The 9,942-nt window shown below is 47.9% G+C and overlaps 1 long non-coding RNA gene across 1 annotated transcript; it reads left to right on the forward strand.

The window, feature by feature from the left end:
- Window positions 1-7,322: 7,322 nt before the first annotated feature.
- LOC114912207 (uncharacterized) lies at window positions 7,323-8,942 on the forward strand. Its single transcript, XR_003798148.1, has 3 exons — window positions 7,323-7,398; window positions 7,705-7,998; window positions 8,861-8,942. It is a non-coding gene; the product is annotated as an uncharacterized LOC114912207 (long non-coding RNA).
- The last annotated feature ends 1,000 nt before the right edge of the window (window positions 8,943-9,942 follow it).

Here is a 9,942-nt window from a genome sequence, read left to right on the forward strand (position 1 = left end):
CCCATAAATACACATGCGTGCTTACCCTAAATAGCTTCAGTAAAAATTACTCTGCTGTATAAATGGATCAATAACTGTGAGCTGCTTTGTAGAAAAGTGTCAGGTCAATAGAAAGAATTTATAATAAGTAAATATTTTTTTTAATTAATTCAGGGACTTTTACTTTCATGATGACTGCGCCCAGGAAGGAAGGGAAACGGTCGAGGCTCCAGGACACACTTTCTATCTCACTACCCTCTTCAGAGCCTCCAGCCTGGTGTGGTGAGATGCATCTTCTGTTGTGGGGGGGGGGGGGGGGTAATTATGTCATCGGGGTTCTTTACACACACACCTCTGTCCAGCGAGTGGCTCCACAAGGTCTCTGTGTGTGTCGCTGTGCGTTCAGTGTGTTCAGTGTGTGAATTCAGTGCCTGTGAGTGTGTGTGCGCATTCAGCGTGTGTGAGTGTGTGTTTGTGGAAACAGGTCCAGGTCTCTGTGCAGAAGGAGCTGTGTGACCAGTCCTTCCGTACTGTTATGACAGTAGTTTACAGTGATTTTATCCAGTAAGGAATAAACAAGAGTTTAACAAGATCCCTCCGTTTATTCCCTGGTTGGTTCTGTTAAAATCTCATCACTTTAACTTTTCTTGTTTGAACATTGAATGACTTTGAAAGTGAACCTGAGCGAAAGCAAAACATGATCTCTGCAAACTCATATCCAGCGCTGACTGTCGACTGATGGCTTCATCCCCTGAACATGAGCATCGCTCCTCATGTGGACACTGCACAGCAGACCGGAGCTGTAAACACCGTGGAAGTGAGTTGAGTTGAGGTGGAGACCAGGCTGGATTTCTAACACCTTTACTTCTTCCCTCACACATTTCACAAGGACAAGTAACACAAATCTAGTACAGGGGGCAGAGCGACACACCACCATCCATATGAAAACCTCTCTTCTCTCCCCCCATCTCACCATCTCACACAGTTCTTTACAAACTCATTGGCCACACCTGGTGCTTTTTACCACCTTTACCTGCTGTTTCACAGCTGTCTGATTTACTCACTCAGAACCATCTCCTTGATGGATATCAGTCTGGTTTCAAAGTTGGTCACTCCACTGAGACAGCCCTTCTGGTGGTGTCTGATGCTCTCCAAGCCACTAGAGCCACCTCTCTCTCCTTGGTCCTCATCCTCCTCAATCTGTCTGCAGTATTAGAGACTGTCAACCACCAGAATCTACTCTACTCTCCTAGTCAGCTTGGGATCAAAGGAACAGCACTAAGATGGTTTGAGTCCTATCAAGTGGTCTGGTGGAGCTCTTGTTTTTCTCCTCCGCCTCTCTCAACTGATGTTCCACAGGGCTCCTCTTCTTTTCTCCATCTACACCTCCTCCCTCAGTTCAGTCATTGCCTCCCATGGTTTCAAATACCACTGCTATGCTGATGATACCCAGCTCTTCCTTTCCTTTCCACCTGGTACATCAGACATCTCCGCACGCATTGCTACGCGCCTGTCAAACATCTGTTCATGGATGTATGATCACCACCTCCAACTCACACACACACTTTCTGAACCACTTGTCCCATACGGGGTCGCAGGGAACCGGAGCCTACCTGGCAACTCAGGACGTAAGGCAGGAGGGGGAGGGGACACACCCAGGATGGGACACCAGTCCGCCACAAGGCACCCCAAGCGGGACTAGAACCCTAGACCCACCAGAGAGGAGGACCTGGTCCAACCCATTGCGCCACCGCGCATCCATACTTCCAACTCAATCTCCCCAAAACAAAGATTCTTTACCTCCCAGCTGGCCTGTCCTTCTGTCACAACCTATTGATCAAACTGGACAACGCACTCATTTTCCTACCTCCTCGGCTAAGAGTCTGGGAGTGACAATTGACTCAGACGGTTATCAGGATTCATGTATCCTGAGTTTTATGCACCTGCTCACGCGATGATCATTGTTGAATCAAGTGGAAAGAAACAAACTAGGTTTACTTAAGAATCACGTCTGCAGCCATGTCTCTTTCTCCTAATGTCCATCCATCCATCCATCTTCCTCCGTTTATCCGGGACCGGGTCGCGGGGGCAGTAGTCTAAGCAGAGCCCTCCAGACTTCCCTCTCCCCGCACACCTCCTCCAGTTCCTCTGGGGGAACCCCAAGGCGTTCCCAGGCCAGCTGGGAGACATAGTCTCTCCAACATGTCCTGGGTCTGCCCCGAGGCCTCCTCCCAGTGGGACATGCCTGGAACACCTCCCCAGGGAGGCGTCCAGGAGGCATCCAGAACAGATGCCCGAGCCACCTCAGCTGGCTCCTCTCGATGCGGAAGAGCAGCGGCTCTATTCCGAGCTCCTCCCGGGTGACTGAGCTCCTCACCCTATCCCTAAGGGTGCGCCCAGCCACTCTGCGGAGGAAACTCATTTCTGCTGCTTGTATCCGCGATCTCATTCTTTCGGTCATGATCCAGAGTTCATGACCATAGGTGAGGGTAGGAACGTAGATCGACCAGTAAATTGAGAGCTTCACCTTACAACTCAGCTCCTTCTTCACCACAACAGACCGGTACAATGACCGCATTACTGCGGACGCCGCACCAATCTGTCCGTCAACCTGCCGCTCCATTTTTCCCTCACTCGTGAGCAAGACCCCGAGATACTTAAACTCCTCCACTTGAGGGAGCAACTCCCCCCCAACCCGGAGGGGGCAATCCACCTTTTTCCGACTGAGAACCATGGCCTCGGATTTGGAGGTGCTGATTCTCATCCCTGCCGCTTCGCACTCGGCTGCAAACCTCTCCAGTGCACGCTTTAAGTCTTGATTCGATGAAGCCAACAGGACCACATCGTCCGCAAGAAGCAGAGATGAGATCCTGCGGCCACCAAAACAGACACCCTCCGTTCCCTGGCTGCGCCTAGAAATTCTGTCCATAAAGATAATGAACAGAATCGGTGACAAAGGGCAGCCCTGGCGGAGTCCAACATGCACCGGGAACAGGTCTGACTTACTGCCGGCAATGCGAACCAAGCTCCTGCTCTGTTCATACAGGGAACGAACAGCCCGTAACAGCGAGCCCCGAACCCCATAATCCCGAAGTACCCCCCATAGGATGCCACGAGGGACACGGTCGAATGCCTTCTCCAGGTCCACAAAACACATATGGACTGGTTGGGCAAACTCCCACGAACCCTCCAGCACCCTAGTGAGGGTATAGAGTTGGTCCAGTGTTCCACGGCCAGGGCAGAAACCGTATTGCTCCTCCTGAATCCGAGGTTCGACTATCGGTCGGATTCTCCTCTCCAGTACCCCGGCATAGACTTTCCCAGGGAGGCTAAGGAGTGTGATCTCCCTATAGTTGGAACACAATCTCCGGTCCCCCTTCTTAAAAAGAGGGACCACCACCCCGGTCTGCCAGTCCAGAGGCACCGTTCCCGAACTCAACGCAATGCTGCGGAGGCGTGTCAGCCAAGACAGCCCCACAACATCCAGAGACTTGAGAAACTCGGGGCGGATCTCATCCACCCCCGGAGCCTTGCCACCGAGGAGTTTTTTGACTACCTCAGCAACTTCAGCCAGGGTAATGGACGAGTCCCCCTCCGAGTCCCCCTCCGAGTCCCCAGCCTCAGCTTCCTCTACGGAAGGCGTGTTGGAGGGATTGAGGAGATCCTCAAAGTACTCCTTCCACCGCCGAACGACATCCTCAGTTGAGGTCAGCAGCGCACCACTTCCACTGTAAACAGTGTTGGCGGAACACTGCTTTCCCTCTGAGTCGCCGGACGGTTTGCCAGAATCTCTTTGAGGCCGACTGAACGTCTTCCTCCATGGCCTCACCGAACTCCTCCCAGGCCCGAGTTTTTTTATAATAATAATAATAATAATAATAATTATTATTATTATTATTATTATTATTATTATTATTATATAGTATGCAAAAAGTACAAAATGTAAGCAGGTAGGAAACCTGACAGCCCGGCGCTCCGCCAACAATCTCGCTCTTGACACCAGGAAGACAAAGGAGACTGTGCTGGACTTCAGGAAGAAATGGAGAACTAACCTCAGTGCTGCGCTCATTAATGGCGAGGCTGTGGAGAGAGTCCCCAGTGAGAGTCAACATGACGGAACTCTTCTCTTGGCCACACGCACCTCCGCTGTGATCGGAAAGGCGCAACAACGCCTCTATTTCTTGAGAAGACTGAGGAGAGCGACCCTGCCCCAGGACCTTCTCGTCACTTTCTGCCCATGTACAGTGGAGAGAGTGCTGATGTACCGCATTACAGCATGGTACATATCTGTCTGCTGAGTCAGGAGTCCCCAGAGCCAACCAGGTCCTAAAGGCCACCTTCTTCAGCTTGACGACTTCCCTCACCACCGGTGTCCACCAGCGGGTTCTCGGGTTGCCGCTCTGGCTGGCACCAACAAGCTTTTGGCCACAGCTGTGTCTGGCTGCTTCCACAACAGAGGTTTTGAACAAAGTCCATTCAGACACCATATCTCCTCCCTCCTCTGGGACATGGAGAAGCTCTCCCAGAGGTGCGAGTTAAAATCATCCCGGAGAAGGTCCTCTGACAGTCGTTCCCAGCACACCCTCATTAAACACCTGGGCCTACCAGGTCCGTCCTTCAGTTTTCCCCACCATCTGATCCAACTCACCACCAGATGGTGATCAGCTCAGCACCTCTCTTCACCCGAGTGTGCAGAACATGTGGCCTCAAGTTAGAGGAACCGACTACAAAGTCGATCATTGATCTTTGGCCCAAGGAGCTCTGGTACAAAGTACACTTATGAGCAACCTTGTGTTCGAACATGGTGTTTGTTATGGACAAACCATGACTAGCACAGAGGTCCAATAACATTTCACTGTTCGGGTTCAGATCGGGCAGGCCATTCTTCCCAGTTACCCCCTGCCAGATTTCCCAGTCATTGCAAACATGAGCATTGAAGTCCCCCTTCTTCCTGAGTAGGAGAGGGACCACCCCCATTGAGGAGTTTGTGTCCAGAGCCAACACTGTGGGTGGAGGTGAGCCCAACTATATCTAGCTGGTATTTCTCAACCTCCTGCACCAGTTCTGGCTCCTTCCTCCCCAGTGAGGTTACATTCCACATGCCAAGAGCCAATTTCTGTTGCGAGGGGTCATGACGGCATGCGCCACCCTGCCCTCTCCTGCCACCTAGTATACATCACACCCAACCCCCATGTTGGACCTTGCGGGTGGTGGGCCCACATGGACCCCCAACGTTGCCTTTTCGGGCGCTCACATAGGAACACTACCACCAGTCCTGGCTCCAGGGGTAGATCCCAGTGACCGTGTTCTGGGCAGGGTAAATGTACTCTTGTTTACTTTTTCCATGGAGGTTTTTGGATCGTGTTAATCTGTATCTTCACTCCAGACCTGTTCTCCTTGGGAGATACTGCATACTGCTCCTGACAATATAGCTCTGGAGATCCCTAGATCATGCAAGCCCTTCCGCCATAACAAGACCCCAATCCAGGAAGGGTAAAAAAAAAAAGCACTGTCCATAAATAAGGTGTATATATGCTGGAATTGGGGGGGTGCGGTGGCGCAGTGGGTTGGACTGCAGTCCTACTCTCCGGTGGGTCTGGGGTTCGAGTCCCGCTGGGGGTGCCTTGCGACAGACTGGCGTCCCGTCCTGGGTATGTCCCCTCCCCCTCCAGCCTTGCGCCCTGTGTTGCCGGGTTAGGCTCTGGTTCCCCGTGACCCCCGTATGGGACAAGCGGTTCTGAAAATGTGTGTGTGTGTGTGTGTGTATGCTGGAATTTTTTCCGTAAACCTGGATTTACCTAAGTCAAATTGATGTAAGTAGAGGGGTGTCTATAATGATAATAATAATAATGGTAATTGGTCCAACAATGCCAACCCCCGTATGTACGATGAGTGATGCATAAATTATCTCTTTTCTCTAAGATCCACCAAAAGCTGCGGATTGGACAGTCAGTTATGAATTTTTGAAACCTTCCAGCACAACATCAGCAGCAGTGTTTCGTCCCAGAAGCACCACACACAGAAAATTCACAAAACACACAACACGAGTGAACTGTACAGCTCACGTGCAATGTACTTTGTCGAAACACATGGTGCTAAAAAATGGCTCAAATAATGGTGAGAGACCTTGAGAAGTGAAACAGGAATTGTACTTGTGGACGACTCATATCCTAGTTTTTACATCATGTTGCACAAAACCTTTGCTCAAGTAAAGGTAACAGTGTAAAGTTACAGTAAAGGGAAAAGGACGTAGGAAACAAAGTGATAGTTGTGTTGTGCGTCCAGGATGAAGTGGACATGATGGGCTGGAGCTCCAGTAGAAGCGCAGAGATGTTTTGCCAAAACGGTCCTCATTGCATCGCTGCTGCATCACTTGACATCACTTGGAACTGAAAGGGTAGAACTGCTCACTGGGAGCCTCATAAAGAACAGCTGAGTGTCTCTGTGGAAGCAGTGAAACCAGTGGAACCGGTGGAAGCAGCTACACATGTGCCTGTGCACCACACCGTCACCCTGCTGCTTCACACACCCATCTACAGCATGTCGAAGGAACAGGGTGAGTTCCAGGTTACTCCACGGGGGTCTGGTCACTGGAAGTGATGACTGCAGGGCTCTAAGCGTCACATCGAATGTTCATCGGCGGCTGGACAAGGAGCCGACATGTTCTTACTGCGGGTAAGAAATGAACTCGCTGTTGTTTCTGTGTTTGACACACTGGACATTGAGGAGCCCTGGTGCTCAGAGGTAGAGAAACTCGTCAAGATGCTCTGATGTTCTTCTAAGGCTCCTCTCTTCTTTTACTGTGGTACAGGAAGTAAACTGATCTGTGGTCAAGAAATAACGACACTCATATTTTCACAAAGAAGTATCACTCAGAACACACATAGCCTGCAGGACCTTAATGTCAAATAACACACACACACACACACACACACACACACACACACACAAAGAGTCAAGGAAGTGGGTAAAAATAGGGATGTGAAACATTAGAAGTGATGACATTTTTTAGAATTCGAAATTGTATCTTTCTGTATTTATGACACACGAAGTTTAAATACTAAAAAAGTGTTTTATTTCTGATCCCATTTCTTCACATCATTTTAAAACTGAAAATATTTCAATTTGTGTAGAAGCTCTTTGCCGTGTTGCTGTGAGCTATGACTTTTCACACACACTCTACTCACTGTGTTCACAGGGTGTGTATCTTCAGGAAGATCTTCTGCTTTGTGTGTGTCACAATGCTTCTGGTTTTCAGTCTGTACACCGCGGTACCGTACTGGTACACAGAGTAAGAGCTCTAATAGCTCTTTCTTCACTCCATCATTGCATTTCTTACAAACGTGGAAATGAGTGTGTTACGTACCGAGAGCCTCCAGGTCGTCTTTGTGATGTTCGCAGCACTTTGTGTCAAATCCGGTAAGTTTATAACTCCTTGAAGGTCTCAAGTCATGAAGTGACGAAGTTCTGGAGACAGAGGTTCTGTTCGTGTTCACTGCTCACTGGTTCTGATACACACGTTATACTGTGTGTTCACTGTTACTCTGAACATCATCACCGAAACTGTTGATACAAACAGGAAGGTGGAATAAGAGTAAATATCACTTGCTTTGCTTTTTTCTCTTTATTGAGCAATTTGTTTTATTTTGGATTCTTAAATGTAGGTAATGGTGTGTGTGTGTGTGTGTGTGTGTGTGTGTGTGTGTGTGTTTTGTACCTGTGCAGGTAGAACAGCTGAACAAGTGTATGGATTAATAGGAAAAGAGGCTCAACTGGATCCGAAAGAGACTGAAACCATCAATAGGATCACATGGAAGAAAGAGAACAACAAAATAGTCGAGTGGATCGAGAATCCAAAACCGCACAGGTATTCCAGATGTTTGACTGAAGACCAGTGTAACCTGAATAAGTCAACTGGGGTGCTGATATTGAAAGGGTTAAAACGAGAAGATAAAGGACGATACTTTTCCGAAATAAACAGTAAAGGACCCGCAAAGGAATTTGAGCTCATTGTACTCGGTAAGTGGGTTTCAAGTCCAGTGTCTTAATGACCTGTTTAAGAGATTAACAAATAGAGAAACACAGTTTGCACAATGTGAACTTTTACTTTGTGGTTTGGGAATAATGAGACTCCATTGTGAAAATTCATGATTTAGTGTTTAAGTTTCACTGACTGGATTACAGTGAAATATTTGTACCAAAGAGACAAGAGAGTAAAGAATTGCTCTGGTGTCCCAGTGGAGATAATAGAAGAGAGAAGATCGGGAGAATACATCTTATAGTGTGTATTTTCATTGCAGAAACATCTCAGTGTTACAGACAAAGTGTCTAATAACTGACTCTATGTTCCAAAACCAAAACACCAAACAGGACAAGTGACCGCCGCCCCCTCCAATCTATAATTTAGGTGCTGATTTGAAAACACCCTCAGAAATGAAAACCTCATATCGCAGTGTCACCATGTGACCATTATCTGACCACTCCGGCAGGACCAGTTTTGGGGTGGGGGGGGGGGGGCGTTCCTCACACCCCTAAATTCATAATGAGGGCCTGACTGCACGGTTAACTTTTGTGTGAGCAAGTGCCGCACTCAGAATTACGCTTGTATATGTGGTACAGAGACCAAATGTGAAAACCAGCGAATCTCAGTTTCTCACTTCGGCTGTTTTTAGTAGCCGGTGACTGACAGTCTGTTCTGTCAAAACGTCACTAACCCACTGAGAGAAGTCCCAAACTCCCTGATGGTCACTGCAGCACTGTCCAAGTTATCAGTTGAACAGCCCTCTGGTATCCAGTGGAGGACAAGAGGGAATAACATCATTTAGGCGTCACTCTGACATGAACAGCTGACAGATGCCTGAGCAGCTCTTTTCCTCTACAGAACCTGTGTCCAAACCTCGAGTCGCCAGAGACTGCAGTTGGACCCAGTGCATCCTGGCCTGTGTGGGAGAGGAGACTAATCACACCAAATACTCCTGGAAAGAGAACAAGGAAACTGTAAAAGAGGGAAACATTTTGATGGTGGAGAAGAGTGGAGAGCAGAGTAAAAGTTACACCTGTGTGTTCAGTAACCCTAAGAGTGAGGAGCACAGTGACCCAGTCAGTGCGATGGACATATCCCCAGGTCAGTAGTTGAACGTTTTTAAAAAATACTCTGTATTACAATATTTCTTATATGATATTCTAGATTTCAGTAAAGTTGGTGTCAAGACTCCAGAGCAATACTTTCTGCCAGTGGAAGTTCATGACCTTCTGTAACATTTGTTGAAAATTATGGATTTTTTGGAACTGTAATTTTATACATGTATGGATGATTTATCAAGTTTATTAGGTTAATTCCTTTGATAAACTGTTTCTTTTAAAGGTTCTTCCGTTGGACTGATAGTCGTTTTCATCGTTGGAGTAACTGAGTTCCTGATCCTCAGTCTAGTGGCCGTCATCATTTGATGTTTAAAACAAAATAATTCCTAGGTCATTAAAGCCCATTATTCCAAAAAAATACTGATATCTGAGCAGAATTAATACACAGGTACCATGACATGAAGGTTCAGGACCTGTATCTGTCACAGAGGTCTGTTGGTTGTACCTTCAGTCAAAGTATCCCTCAGCAGAAGGTCATGTTGGACTGGAGCGACTGCTGAGAGCAGAAGCACAAAGAGTCCAGTTCCTCCAACAGTGTTTCATAGCTACACGTCACATCATTGTGTCCATTTCAGTGCTTCTTCAGGGTTACGAGTGAATTCCTAGTTGATGATCCTGCCTGTGAAGTTCTGCTCTCTGCTTCACGTCACACTTTCAGTGCCTGCTGTTGAACTTCTCTCATTGTCTCCAGGATAATATATCTGGCCTCAAGAATCATGAGCAATAAAGAAAAAAGCTGTTTGTGTCCATGGGCTTCGATCTCTCTCTACTTCTTCTTCATAGGTATGACATGACCACAAGTCATGAACCTGGAACACATGA

Source organism: Scleropages formosus, chromosome 14 (genome assembly GCF_900964775.1).
Source record: "Scleropages formosus chromosome 14, fSclFor1.1, whole genome shotgun sequence".
In the NCBI taxonomy this organism is placed as follows: domain Eukaryota; kingdom Metazoa; phylum Chordata; class Actinopteri; order Osteoglossiformes; family Osteoglossidae; genus Scleropages; species Scleropages formosus.